The sequence below is a fragment of the Cebus imitator genome, unplaced genomic scaffold, assembly GCF_001604975.1.
Source record: "Cebus imitator isolate Cc_AM_T3 unplaced genomic scaffold, Cebus_imitator-1.0 Scaffold176, whole genome shotgun sequence".
Taxonomy (NCBI): Eukaryota; Metazoa; Chordata; class Mammalia; order Primates; family Cebidae; genus Cebus; species Cebus imitator.
Window position 1 is genome coordinate 3023623 of NW_016107491.1, and position 15740 is coordinate 3039362.

Here is a 15740-nt window from a genome sequence, read left to right on the forward strand (position 1 = left end):
TGCTATTTATTTATTATTATAATTATTATTTTGGTGACATCTGTTAATTTTTCCTGGTTAATAAGTAAGTTTTAATTAGATGATTTTAATATTTTTACTTCTTTTTTCAGAATATAACAACGTTCCTTGGTATGGTATTCTTTACCTATCTATTTATTTATTTATTTTAATTTTTTGAAACAGAGTCTCACTCTGTCTCCCAGGCTGGAGTGCAGTGGTGCAATCGCGGCTCACTGCAACCTCTGACTCCTAGGTTCAAGTGATTCTAGTGTCTCAGCCTCCCGAGTAGCTGGGATTACAGGCGCCTGTCACCATTCCCAGCTAATATTTTGTGTTTTTACTAGAGACAGAGTTTCATCATGTCAGCCAGGCTGGAGTCAAACTCCTGGCCTCACGTTATCTGTCTGCGTCATCCTCCCAAAGTGGCAGAATTACAGGCCTGCGCCACCGCGCTGGGCAGTATACTTTACTTATATTCTTATAAATTGTAGAGCTTATTTAATCTGTGATCCTGTGTGTTTTGTCATTTTGAGAACATTTTTAGTAATTATTTCTTTTCTCCTCTTCTGAGGACTACTGTTACATATACCCTAGATTTTTTCATCATGTTCCATTTATCTCTTTTGCTTTTTTCTGTATTTCCTGTTTTGTTCTCTCTCTGCACTTCTGTTATGTATTTATATTAATATTAATTATGGCTACACGAATCCTCTCTTCTTATATGCCTAATGATCTGTTAATTTCATCTGTTGCATTATCATTTAGAGTTATTTAATTCTTCATTTCTATATTATAATTTTCAGTTCTCTGAAATCTCCTTCAAAGGATTTTCTTTTCGTCTCATGGGCTGATAGAGTAAGTAAAAGTTAACCTTTTTCTAAAACTGAGACAAATGGAAACTTTGCGCCAGTCTTTACGAGACCTAGATTATTTCCAGCATGCCTTGTTTCCCAGAATGTAACCTTCGCTTGTCTTGAGTAAAAGTCTATGGTGTTATCAGGGCTTGTTCTATTCAGCTGAGGTGTCTGACAAATGCATCAAAAGAAAATTGTAGGAATATGCAATTTTTTTCTCAGTTTTTTTTTTTTTTTCCTAGCATATTAACTCTTTAATTCTGCTCTCTGTTATTCCTTAATGTGAAAAATATAAGCCATGCATGGGAAAGAAAACCAATGCAGACTTATTTTTGTTTGATGTTCTAAGAAAAGCATTTGGGCCGGGCGCGGTGGCTCACCCCTGTAATCCCAGCACTTTGGGGGGCCGAGGCGGGTGGATCACGAGGTCAAGAGATCGAGACCATCCTGGTCAACATGGTGAAACCCCGTCTCTACTAAACATACAAAAAATTAGCTGGGCGTGGTGGTGCGTGCCTGTAATCCCAGCTACTCAGGAGGCTGAGGCAGGAGAATTGCCTGAACCCAGGAGGCGGAGGTTGCGGTGAGCCGAGATCGCGCCATTGCACTCCAGCCTGGNAAAAGAAAAGAAAAGAAAAGCATTTGGACAGAGAATGGAACCACAGATGATTGAAGCTGAAGTGTAAACACTGAATTCTTGGGAAATTATGTAAAAGTAAACAGTGAATCTGATACAGAGTAATTAAAATAAAAATAAAGTTGAGTGACACCCAGTGTATGAAGGTTTCAGAGAGAACCCATGAATGTGTCTCATGAGAAAGATAGTCAACTTTAAACATCTGTCAATATTAGATATGATGACCATGTTATGACAGGACCAATCAAGAAAGAAAGGGGTAGAGACTCTTTTCCTTTTTTCTACCATACCATTCATTAATAATTCCTAGTAAAGAATGTCAACTTAAAGTAACGGATAAGCCTGGAAAGCATAAAGCTCTCTAAGGTAGGTAACAATTTCTTTTTACTGTTCTCTTATATCACTTTTATTCTTATGAATAAGGTAAAATGTCAGACGATGCTTAAGTTTTAGTGGTATTATATTTTAGATAGGCTTTATAAAACTTTTTAATAAAATGAAAGATAATTTCAAGATAATGGTTTTCAATTTCCTTGCAGTGATAGAAATTCTTTAGCTTTTTCTTATATTAAATATCAAAGAAATGATTTTATTATTTATTTATTTTTATTCTTTTTGAGACAGAGTCTCACTCTGTCACCCAGACGGGTGTTCAGTGAGGTGATCTCCACTCACTGCAACCTCCCCTTCCTGGGTTCAAGAGATTCTTCTGCCTCAGCCTCCCAAGTAGCTGGGATGGCAGGCATCCGCCATGAGGCTCAGCTAATTATTTTGAATTTTATTAGAGGTGAGGTTTTACCATGTTGGTCATTCTGGTCTCGAATTCCTGACCTCAAATGATCCACCCGCCTGCCAAAATGCTGTTCTCACAGGTGTCAGCCACTGTGCCCTGTCAGAAATGATTTTAAAATTTGGAAAGAATAAAACAAGTATAAATGCATATAGAAAAACAATTTTGAGTTTTTATATTCTGATAGGCATGATTCTAAAGTTAATTAGTGAACTTTATATTATTAGTCTTCAGTTTTCATTATCATGTTACATTTGTGAGGCAGGCTTGATATTTTTTGACCTCTATTCTGATTCTGTATTTTCTACCCTGCTTATTCAAGCTGTTTTGAACTGCATACAGTGCACAATGTTTGCTAACTTAAGGCAAACTGGGGCGTTGATTTTATAAGGGCAATTCAATGTACAAATCATTCTGTTCCTCAAATTAGTATTCCTATCACATTAAGCCAAAACTCATGTTTTATAAACAGCACATTCAACTTTATATATACCGGTAAACTATAAATCAAAAATAACAATTAAATATGAATTGTTTAAGCATTTTTCTCTTCAGCTATATTGGCAGAATAATAACACTACAATTAAAAACATTCACAGATTCTGAATATACTGACCATATAAAAAGTGGGTTTGTTTACTGATTCAGCTTTTAATCATCACTAGAAAAGACACTTTAAAAGTGAGAAAATTGTTTTAGATTAATAAGTATACTTCTTGAACTTCTATTACAATTTAAGTTTCACAAAACTAGGTAACTTCTACAATTTGAATGTTTCTTATATTTTATATGTCTGCATTTCCTAGGTTCTGGAAAAGAAGTGAAATCATTAGAAAGGTGTTCTAAGTGTGTTTCTAGCCTGAAGGGGAGCAGCAATCATCAGCAATCTAATAATAAAACTAGTGTTTAAGAGGTGAATTTTCTGGGAAAATTTTGCAGACCTAAGATGTTTGGAGAGTTTTAATAAGTAGTCAAACTTTTGGGTACTTATAAAACTCTCTGCATGTGGAGAGTTTTTCATCACTATCAATATCTCATTGTCACCCCTTGATCCTATGTAAAAAAGACATCTTTGTGGACTCAGAGCAATTTTTTTCTGTGTTCCACAGTAATTCCACAGTATATCCCTAGATCACTCTCTCTTACACATACACTCATAAGTGTAGGCATATAATTTTGTGACTTACTGGATTTAACTTCTTTTCTTGACTGAAGTTTTTACTCAGAATTTATTATATGTTAAATGATTAATGATTCTCCAACTAAATGATATATATACAACATTTTCAAAAAGTATTTGGGTACAGCACCCTTTTTTTCAGAATGCCTTAAAAAACTATCTTTTAGCAGGGTCTATTGTGGGAAATAGTCTCTTAAGAGTATGATATTAACATGGTTGAGGTTATAGGCTGCATTTCTTTATCAATCATGTAATATCTTGCTTGACAAAAGAAAGCCACATTTCTTTCCCATGGAATAATATAACAAATTTGGATGTGTTTAATCTAGAACTTCAATCTACTGCTTGGGGTCAATGCCACTTAATTTACAATATTAATGGCTAACATATTATATGCCCCTGAACAGTCTTACAATTTTTTTTACTTATATTAATGTATTTTATTCCTGCAATAATATTGTAAGAAAGGTAATGTTATTACATTGCTGAACTAGTAATCAATTCAAACTGGCTGACTCCATCACCCAAAATCTCATGTTGTTTACCACTACTCTATACTTCCATTTGCCTTTCAGCACATCATATTTGATAGTTCAGAGGTAAAATACCATACAAATACTAATGGCCAGAAGAATGTTTATATACAGTGTCAACCTGTATGACTATATTTCTTAAGGAAAAAACTAAATAATCAGAAAAATATCTCAATTATAAATCCAATAAAAAGTGAGAATGCTAACATATTAAAACTGAGACAGTAGGTTTAGTGTTTTAGTAGTACTTATGAAAATACGTTTTTTAAAAAAGAAATCTTTGAAAAATAATCACATTGTTGTAATGCACATTATTATTTATACAATTTTTCCTCAAAATGTCATCTCACATTTAATTCCTCCAAGATTAACTGATAAGCAGAGCCACTGATGCTACCTGTTCATAATTGTCGAATAATTTCACAAACATAAGTTCTATCTTTTTCTTTGTATCCTGAGCTATTTAGGGGCATGCTTGCTTTTTCTTAAAATTATTTTCTTGTTTGTCAGTCAATATGTTTAATAAAATATCAAATACTTAGTTGTTAATGAACTCTTGTCTAAACCATTAATGTATGTAATCATGGCTAGAGGCAAAAACTGATATTAAAAAAACAGCAACGCCTGATGTGGCATATATAAATGTGGCTCAGTGCATGTTAGTGTTTGAAAATAATTTTTAACCTACAATAACTTATAAAAACATATTTATCATTGGATAGTACAATAATCTTTTTAGGTACAGGTCATATAATTAGTGAGGTTTTTCAAGAAAAAAATACCGAAAGTACTCTAAATTTTTAGTTAAAGATAAATGAAGGAACTTAATAAAAAGTAATTATAGTTGAAAGTATAGCTAAAAAGCAATTACAATTTGAAAACAACTAATGAATCAAAAACTTAGATTTTTAAAATTGAAAACAGAAAAATTTTTTAAAGGGAAACCTTGTTACAGTGTCAGAAAATTCCTACTGTAGTTACTATTAGTTTTGTATTAGAATCACTAGGTTAACAGAATTATACTGACAGTATTTTCTCATCATATAATTTATCATTTGCCTCTTTCACGTTTGAAGAGTTTATGCCTATGCTTGACTAAAGCTTATAACACAAAGCAGGTCACAGTGGTGCATTCCTGTTATCCCAGCTACTCAGGAGACTGAGTCCAGGGGATCACTTGGGCCCAGGAGTTCAAGCCAGCATGGGCAACATTGTGAGACCCTGTCTCTTAAATAATTAAAATAAATATATAAAATAAGTAAAATACATTTATCAAGATGAGTTCTATTTTTCTGCACCTGTAGAATCAAGGCAGAATATAAAATAAACAAAATGGTTGGTATTGAAAAAGCATATTCTGTTGAAATGCCCTTTCATGTGCCTTGGTTTCTTAAATAGGGTTTAAAGTAAAAATTTGAGAATTTAAAATCAATTTAAGCAATTTATCGTTTAACTGTTATTTCTTTTGTCTTACTGAATTAGAGCACCATTACATAATTTTGTACAGAGGTAACCAATCTAAGGCTCTATGGTTCTGTATGAACCATGGTTAGGGAAAAATCCTAATTTCTTAATATCCTTAGGAATATTGGAAATAATAAGCATTTTACACTCTCGTATTCTAATTACAGAAAATAAAAACAGTAATGGTTTCCATATATTAATTGATATTATGTCAAGATAATGTTATTACTCATTAAACTAAATTAATAATCTAGTGTTTTATTCTACTCCTGAATATTAACTAAATTTGAATCTTATTGTGATATGATAGTTTTCCTTTGGAAATTCATAAACTCATGGAAGGCAATTTAAGAACAAAAATAAAGAATATCACCTTGATTTCTATTTGGGTGGAAGAAGTTGGCAGCAGTTATGGTGGTACTGAAATTCTCCAGATGTTTTTATTGAGAGCTATGAATTCTCTATTCTCTAATGACATTAATTATTCAATACAGAATGACAAAAGATATGCCCTCTGAGAAGAAGATGCAAAGTTGGCTGTATGAGAACAGATTTCTTTCTGTAACTTAAAAAATTAGAACTGTTGTGGTATATGTATCTTTGGAAATATTTGGGTGTATTCAAAAAAAGGTAGCAAGTGGTATAGTTCACATTTAGGTAATAGGAAAAAGCTATTCTTTTCCATATCTCTTATAAAACATGTTGTACATTACATTGTTCTTAACCTCTAAGCAAATATATAGTAACAAATAAATTTTATTATATCTATGTAGGAAAAAAGTGTCTGAAGTGTTTTCTTGGCTTCTAAATTGTGTCTATTTGTATTGTAAGATCAATATTCATAACTGCATAGTGACAACATTTTTAGACAAAACCTTTCAATTTTATATCATTCTTTAATCCAGATAAGTATATATTTATTTCTTCTCTGTGTACTTGCTGTCTAATAACCTCCTTTGCATGAGATATCTCTTGAGATATCTCAAGAAGTTATTTTTAAGAATGCATATACAGACAAGAAAAGAAATTATTATTTATTAACCTCTACATAGTGCTGCACATATAAAATCAATTTTATTTGCTAAATAATATTTCTAGTTTTTAAAAAAATTTTATAGAAAACAATCCAGCATTGTTATATATTTTGTCTATACAATTAGTAATTGGTGGGAATGATATTTGAACTCTGGTTTTTAATAGAAGATCCAATGCCTTTTTTTTTTTTTAACAGAATTATGCTTTCCTTTACACAATTTTATGCTAATTAGAAAATTCATAAATTAACAATCACATTTGCTAGTGAATCATCTTTTGTCATTTATGAAATATGTATTCAATGTCTATTATGTGTAAAGTCCTGTATTAGAGGACAGGAAAAAAAAATAAACCAGGATATTGTGATATACAGGCATGTGGGGGGGGTCAAGAAACAACTTTCTTTTATAATTCATTTTTTAATTTATGTATAATAGATGTATATAGTTTTGGGGTACATGTGATAATTTCATATAGTCAGATAATTTGTAAAGATTAAATTGTTGTACTTGAGATGTCACCTCAAATATTTGTCTCTCTTTTATGTTAGAAACAGTCTATTTATTTTCTTATGGTTATTTAAAAATGTACAATGTAGTAAATGCAGTCATTCCATTGATATAACATTTCATCTTATTTCTTCTATCAAGCCATGCATTTGTACCTGCTAAGCAACTTCTCTTCATCCCTCCTCCCCCTTTTTCTTCCCAGCCTCTGGTAACCACCAATCCATCTTCAATCTAAACACTAAACAATCTCCATGAGATCCACTCTTTTAGTCCTTACATAGAAAATGAGAACATGCAATATTTGTCTTTCTGTGCTTGGTTTATTTCACTTAGCATAATGACTTCCAGTTCCGTTATGTTGAAGCGAATGACAAGGTTTTATTATTTTTTTAATGGCTAAATAACATCCATTTTGTACCATATTTTCTTTATCTTTTTATTCATTGATGAACACATAGTTTGATTTCATATTTTAGCTATTGTGAATAGTTCTGTAATAAATGTGGGAGTGCAGATGTCTTCTCGATATACCAATTTCTTTTCCATTGGGCACATACCTAGCAGTGGGATTGCTGGATCATATGGTAGTTCTATTTTTATTTTTTTGAGGAACTTCCATGCTGTTCTCCACAGGGACTGTCCTAATGTACATTCCCACCAATGCTGTATGAAGGTTCCCCATTCTCCATATTCTCACTTGCATCTGTTTTTGCCTGTAAATCATCCCACTCAAATTAAAAGGAATAATATTTGATCATACATAACTCTCTGGAGTGCGGACCTTGTACTAAAATCTGAATAAAGAAGAGAAAAATCTGAGGAAAATGTTTAAGCAGGGGTAACAGAAAATAAAAGACCCTGAGGCTCGCAATAGTTTAGCTTATAGACAAGTAAAAGGAAGGCTGGTATGATTAGACCACAACAAGCAATTTGATGAGTGCTTAGAAATGTGAAAGGAGAAACGGCAGATGCAAATAATATAAGGCTATTATAGGTCACACTATGAAATGGAATTTTACAGGCGAAAAGCAATTAAAATAGTATGATTTGTAGTTTTATGATTTGTGGAGGATAGATTGTAGATATCAACAGTGGAAGAAGTGATTCCAGCCAGGAGATTTTATTTTTCCCCATAATACAGGTGAGATACCAAATTTATTGCAATTTTAAATCAGATTTGAAACTATGATTCTAAAACAAATGTTTCCCGTATAGGTATTCTCACTCTTTAATGTCTTAGATTAGTGCATGGTCAAGTATAACTACATAAAGTTTCATCTCTAGTCAGTGTCATAAGGGGTAATCGTACAACCTTTTCACAAGCTCCAAAAATATTATTAATACTTTTTTTAGGCCCTCAACAAAAGTTTTACACTATAAAACAATTCTTGAAATGTAAAAATTCGTGTGTAGTACATAATTATTTAAAACTTTTTATCTGAAAAAAATCCTTTTGAAAAAATAGCTCTTTAATTTTTTTTTTTAAATCAGTTTTGGCTGCTAACCAAGTAAGAACTCAAGAGTCTAAGATACTTTAAAATCCTAAAGAGAAGTATGACAAAAGAAAATGCAGGCCGGGCACGGTGGCTCACACCTATAATCCCAGCACTTTGGGAGGCCGAGGCGGGTGGATCACGAGGTCAAGAGATGGAGACCATCCTGGTCAACATGGTGAAACCCCATCTCTACTAAAAATACAAAAATTACCTGGGCATGGTGGTGAAGACTGTAGCTCCAGCTACTCGGGAGGCTGAGGCAGGAGAATTGCTGGAACCCAGGAGGCGAAGGTTGTGGTGAGCCGAGATCCTGCCATTGCACTCCAGCCTAGGTAACAAGAGGGAAACTCTGCTTCAAAAAAAAAAAGAAAACAAATTGCAAAGTAAGTTTTTAGATGCCACAATTTTACTTCATAGAGATAGAAGCTTCCAGTGTTCAATGTAGTGACTTTTGTGATAGGAGCATGGTAAACACTTAAGCATTATAGTCCTTCCTTGAAGAAAATGTATGGTTCAGAAAAATAATATTATAATTTTTATTTATGAACACAATGGTGAGGGTCAGAATTTATTGATTTGCATAAGATGATATACTTTATATGATTTTTTGTTTTTGTATTTTGTAGTTTATTTTATATTTATAGTCATATACTATACATACATATGTTTTTAACAGAAATCTGTTTTGGCTGCAGAACGAAAATCTGTAGTTACATAATAGATATGGTGATTATTATATACAATAAATAAATTTTCATTAGGAGGCAGAAATTCTTGTTTCCAATGGAATCAGCAGTTTTTTTCTAACTACTTATGTGCTATGCTTATAGTCTCTCAAAAATAGTCATCTCATTAAATGAGGTCAGAAATAGTTGTATCAGTGAAGACACTTCAAATTATTCTAATTTTATTCTATGACTCTTTTATCAGCATCAACTAAGAAAAATAAATATCAGGTTAGAAAATATATGTGTTGAAAATGTAATTACTTATTGAAGACACATTTTAATGTTTGTTTTTTAGAATGTGGAATGCCTTACAAGCAAAATAACAATTAAGTACAGGCTGTACAAGTATGTTGTTCTTTATCTTGGACCTAGTTCACTCCTTATTCAATAAACCCAGTGCTATTCTATTAACAGCTAAAATTCTTAAAAGAGTAGCAAGGCAACTTCCAAGTTTCTCATCTCATTCTCCCTAAAAGTCAGCCAAAACTTCTGGCTCTTACCTCTACTGTTCCTTTTAAACTACTCTTGTCAAAACCACCAATAACATCACTTTTACTACATCTAACGGTTAACTGTCAGATTTCATTTTATGTAAAGCATTTCAGCGTTTGGTATAGTAAACCTCTTCCTCCTTCTTAAAGCATCTGCTTCACCTGATTTCCAAGATACTATGCTTTCCTGGTTTCCCTAATTCTTGCAAAATGTCCCTCCCTCAGTTTCATTTGCTGGTTTCTCCTATTTCCCAGTTCTTATTTGATAAATAATTCACTTTAACTGATGAATGGTTTCATGATATTTGGTTATTTAAAATTGTCTTTTAGTTGTAATTGCACTCCAATGTTCATTAGCTATCTTTTATTATTTTAATTTTTCTTGTTTTCAAAACTTTCACTTCTCAAAGATTTGAAAGTCTTCTGCATATTCAAAATAAATATTCCTCTGCTGCCAGATTTCCATGATCAAATGGCACTGAGAAGGCAATGTTTGCCTAGGCTAGCAATGACTGCTCCTTAGACAAAAGGACACGGATAGTCATTTAGAGAAAGATCAAATGGAAAGTTTAACAATTTATGTTTGAGAAACTTTAAGGTTACTTAGGCTACAGAGAAGTTTTTTTTTTTTAAGAGGAAAATATCTAAAAATTATTATTTTTGAACCTCCTTTCTTGTCTTTCAATATTATAGGAATACCCTTTAGGAATGCCACTCAATAGATGTATATGAGTGAAATTAAGCTGTTACGTAGCTGAAGTTTAATTTTTTGTGCATTTGCTCAAAAACAGGAAGAGTACTGAATAGTGTTCATTATTAATTAAAAAGTAATAAGAGCAGAAACGTTTGTCTCTTTCTTCCCCTCTTCAATCTTCATCATCTACAACAGTGCCTGGCATATAATGTTTATTGAATGAATATTTTTCTCAATATGCTATCCTTATAACTATTTATAATTATACATTAAGATAAGAAACAGTAATAGCACTTTACATTGGAATTCCCTTTATGTCACAAGAAATATGTTCATATATAATAATTTTTACATTTTGGACTCATATCTATAAGACAAATATTATTACCATTTTAAAAGAGTGAAACATTTTTACATTTTCATTTGTTTATGATAATAGAGCTATTGTCTTCACAAACATGCCCAGGAAGCAATTATTTTCATTTGTCGTCCAATGTTCCAATATCTCTTTTGTGATAAGTTCTCATTTCCAACTGGTATTATGAATGTCTTTTACGCTTTTTACTTCAAAATCAGTCCCAATGCTTAATCTTTGCAAATGTTTTCTATTAATTGCACTTAGAATGTTTTACTCTCTGATTTCAACTCAGTTTAGTTCTGTGGAATCAAATTAAATTCACATTTATAATGCATCTGTTAGATGCTGAGCTCTGTCCTAGAAACTGAGGGCTTCATAGTTGAAGAGGCACTTGGGGAGACTCATATGTATATAAATAACTCTAATATGTGAAAGTCTTTGTTGAGTGCTGTAAAAAAGCTGTGAACTAAGTCCTCTACTAAAACACAGGAAACAATTATTTTGAGTGAAAAAGAGAACAGCAAAGGCATTATTTTCAGATGTTGAGATGACATGTGTAATGAGTCTGATATAATATGGTGTATATCATGAACATGAAAATAATTTTGAAAATTACCATACTTAAGTCTTTTCCAAAGCCCAGTATATGATTCAGTATTCCCAGTAGTGGATCTTTTAATCTTGATAATTTCAAAAACAAATGAGATTTTTCAGTATTGTAAAATTAATTTAAGGTTATCCCTCTCTAGTTTGCTTGACTTACACTTATGTTGGAGATATTTATTAGTTTCAAAGCATAGTGGGTAGGATGTGATAGAAAAGTTAAAAACCCTGCCAAAAGTCATTATATGGCATCCAACAAAATGTGTATTATTTCATAGAACCTACAATAGCATTCTGTCTTCAAGAGGCCAAGAGAACATCTGCAGAGCTATTGATATTCCTATTATGTCCATGTTATATCTGCCAGTATGTCCAAATATTTAGGCTGGAAAAGGTCATCCAATTCTTTTTTTCTCTCTCACTGACAAATATTTATTTCTCTTTTATATAAATATAAGTTCTCTCTCTCACTTATTTATATGCATTATTTGTATTTGCAGAAAACTCAGTGGAACCGACTCATCCTCCCAGGCGGCATCTCTTCAATATCCTCCCTGCTCAAGCTGGGATTTCAAATCCCTGTGAGGCTTTTGGCAGAGAAATTTCCAGATGAGGCACTCAAAAACCACAAGCAGAGCCCAGAGCCACCAGAGTATCTGAGTGTTCATTTCCAGCCCTTGCCTTCTCATGCTAGCCCTGGTGATGGTGGGTGAATGGCGGCATTATACTTGCATCAATTTCTCACTCTTGCTCCCCAACTCTCTTCTCCATTTCAAAATTAGTATTTCTGAAAGAATAATAAACTCAGAAATTTTCCTAATTTTATTTCTTATTATAATACTTGCTTTTCAAAGTTTGACCTTGGTTTCACTGTGACAACGGCCTGAGTTAATGAGCAACTCACATCTAGCTGACTAAATGGCAGTATTTGTTGGTGTGCAGGGAGAAGCTTGTTGGGTAGTAAGTAACAATATGGTCTCATTAAACATGAAAGTTGGCCCTTGAAGAATGTATTATTTTTGCAGGCACCTAAGAGGAAAGCAATCATGGAAGAGGTAGCATCATACACAAAAGCACAGAGATGTGAAGATATATGGCACATTTGGATTATACTACAAACACTTTGCCCTGGCTCACATTAATCATGTTCTACTTGAAAAGATTTGTTCTCTTTTTTTCAATGTGTGGTTGAGAATTAATGTCATGAAGAAAGTAGGCTTCTATTAATTCTATTATCAGTTCCAGCAACTTCACCTCTAACAGTGAAAAATATAGGATTATAAAAGAACTATACTTACTCTTCTTGAACACTTTTCTTAAAACACGGCTTATTTATAGCACAAAGAACACAGTAAATCTTGACTGGCTGCTTCAGGTTTAAACATTATAAAAATATTTCTGTAAAACATTAATGTGGTGAAATTTCATGGCCAGAGTCTTGGGTAACTTATCATCTGTCTTCTTCTTTGTTGTTTTTTTGTTTTTGGGGGTTTTGTTTTATTTGTTTGTTTGTTTTACAGTTGACACAGACAGAAAGAAGAAAGGACCTACATCTCTAATTAATGATTAGGCCTGTATGTTGATTTGTATCTGAATTAGGAGAGAATGTGGGGAAAATAATCTGTCATATTGATTTTTCTGTTTTTAAATTTTTATTAAAACACTCAATGATTTACCTATGTGTTTTCTATTCTGTTCAATATGATTGCTCAATTTTCTTTTGGTGCATAGTGTTTTAAACAATTTGGCAGTTCTTCATGGTGGAACTTATTCTTAAAGTGCTTTTGCTAGAAATCATATAAATGATATGCTTCTTCAAGTAATATCCTTTGGCGTTCAAATGGCTGTCAGACAAATTCCTTTATCATCTAAATAATATGTCCTCATAATTTAAAATTTATTTCAGTTGCTAACCATAAAATCATATTAATTGATTATTTTAGTATTTACAGTGCTTGAAAACAATTGTTATTGAGAATATCAATCAAACAATATTCTTTCATGAGGCAAAAGCAGCTACTCTTCTCCAATAAGTACATTTTTTATAAATTAATTTTAAGATAGGTCTATGGGAAATAATAATTCATTATAACAAATAGTAGAGATAGTCATAAATAATATAATGCACTAAATTGTGTGCATATTTAAAAATATTTAAGCATAGAAAGCAGATTTAAATGAGTTAAATATTCTTCTATGTATGTATATTACTATCAGGTTTACCTTAAAAGAACACTTTGCTCTTTATTCTATATATAATATCTATTTCTGTTACGTACCCTCTGTTAGATATATTAAATGATGAGGAGCCCTGCAATTTTTGTCTCATGGCATTTTTTTTCTGATGTGTTGTAATTTCTTCAGCAGTATGATGCTGTGCAGCATTTCCTGTGTATTATTTTATGAAAAAAATTTTAAATGTTTTAAATGTCATTACAAATGAATCATTTTAATGGCTCTGTATCATGCATAATCCTATGCCAAAATTACATGCTTGTCAAAGAGTTGTGCTACTCTAAGATATATATCTCTGCATTTGTATGCATTGAAATATTTCATTTTCACTATTTTATTAATGATGATTTTTTTTTGGTTAGGCATTTCAGCAGTCAGGTATACAAGACCCATCACCATTTTTTATTCTATTAGTTCTCCTTGTTTTCTATAAATATCCCAAGACTATGAATTTAAATATTTATAGTTCCAGATTTCTTTGTTGTATTTTTTTAGTTTCAAGTTTGAATAAATTTTTCCCTCTCTTGATAATTTGGTTTCAATGCACAAGTTGCAAATACATTTCTGACTTCTAATATTCATAATAGTACAGCATTTTACTGTACATAAAATGGGAGCAATTATTTGATTTTTTCATATATGTAAATATGAAATAATTTAGATTTTTATGATTCAAAGTAGTATTTTGTGAAAAATGTAAAGATTTCTTTATGTCAAAGGAAGAAAACATTAAACAGATTTTTTGTTCTTTTCAGTCAGCAGAATGGTGTGATGAAATTGTCCCATAGAGAAAGAAAGAAGGTAGGAGATGGCTGAAATATATCTGGATAATTTATTGAAATAAATGAATGGAAACATAGACATTAAATTAATAAAATTGTGAGCAGGTAAATAAAATAAATTGTTTGATCTCTTATACCTTATTCCCACTCCTAATTTCTAGATAGATGAAATGAGAACTTCCTTGTATTATTCTTAAAAAATGAGATTGAATTCAGTCCAATGACATATAGGGTGCTAATTGACAGATCATATTCAAAATAAAGTCAACAAAGAAATCAAGACATGTTATTCTGCCATTATAAGCTACAATATATTTCCTTTCCCTGAATACAAGTATAAATTTAAGTATGAAAAAGTACATGAAATACAAAAACGACTCACTCTTGAAGCATACAGGTGTTTAATGTTTATTTTAATCAATTTTATTTTCTGAAAATAGTTTTATCAATAAGATTTTTGCTAAGATTTTTATTAAAATATTATAAAAATGAATTACAGTAATGACTGACCTATGTAATTTTATTATATCGAAGAAAACCATTTTTAATTACATGATCCAGAATTGTTGAAGTGAATGCTAGTTTCTTCTTTTTAATGTAATTCAGAAAATGAAAAAGATATCTATAGAATTAAATAATGAAATGATGAGAATATATTCACAATATTTTTCAAATGTGTTGAAACACTTGTTAACTTTTCTTTTTTTAATGTAATTCAGAAAATGAAAAAGATATCCATAGAATTAAATAATGAGATGATGAGGAGAATATACTCACAATATTTTTCAAATGTGTTGAAACACCTGCTAACTTTTCTTTTAACTATCTAATGGTTTTATTTTTGTTTCACCCTATGCCAGTATGAATCTGAGTTATGAGAAACGTGGTTAGTGATGTGTGAATGTTTTTATTTTCAATATCATCCAAGGTTTTCCCAACGTTCTGTGAATAAATGGAAAGAAAATTAAGTTATTTCTGAACTACCATATCAATAACATACCTAAAAAATGTTTTTTCCCAATGAATTTAAAATTTTAAAGTTTGTATGAATGTTACTAAGATTACCCTACTTCTAATGTTAATGTTCATATTTTTAATAATAGTGATAATGTTAATATTGTTAAAAATGTTTATTATATCACATTAATACCAAAAATATAAAAATATAGCTTTCTTTTCATAACATAATACTAAAATTTAGGCTGGAACAGAGGATTTTGGAATTTATTTAAATAATAAATAAAAGCATTTTGTTTAGTCTTCAAAGTTTATATTTTATGTAAATCTTAGATCAAGTCAATAAAACTCTGTAAAGAAAATGATTAATTTTATTTTATGAGAACTTTAATTA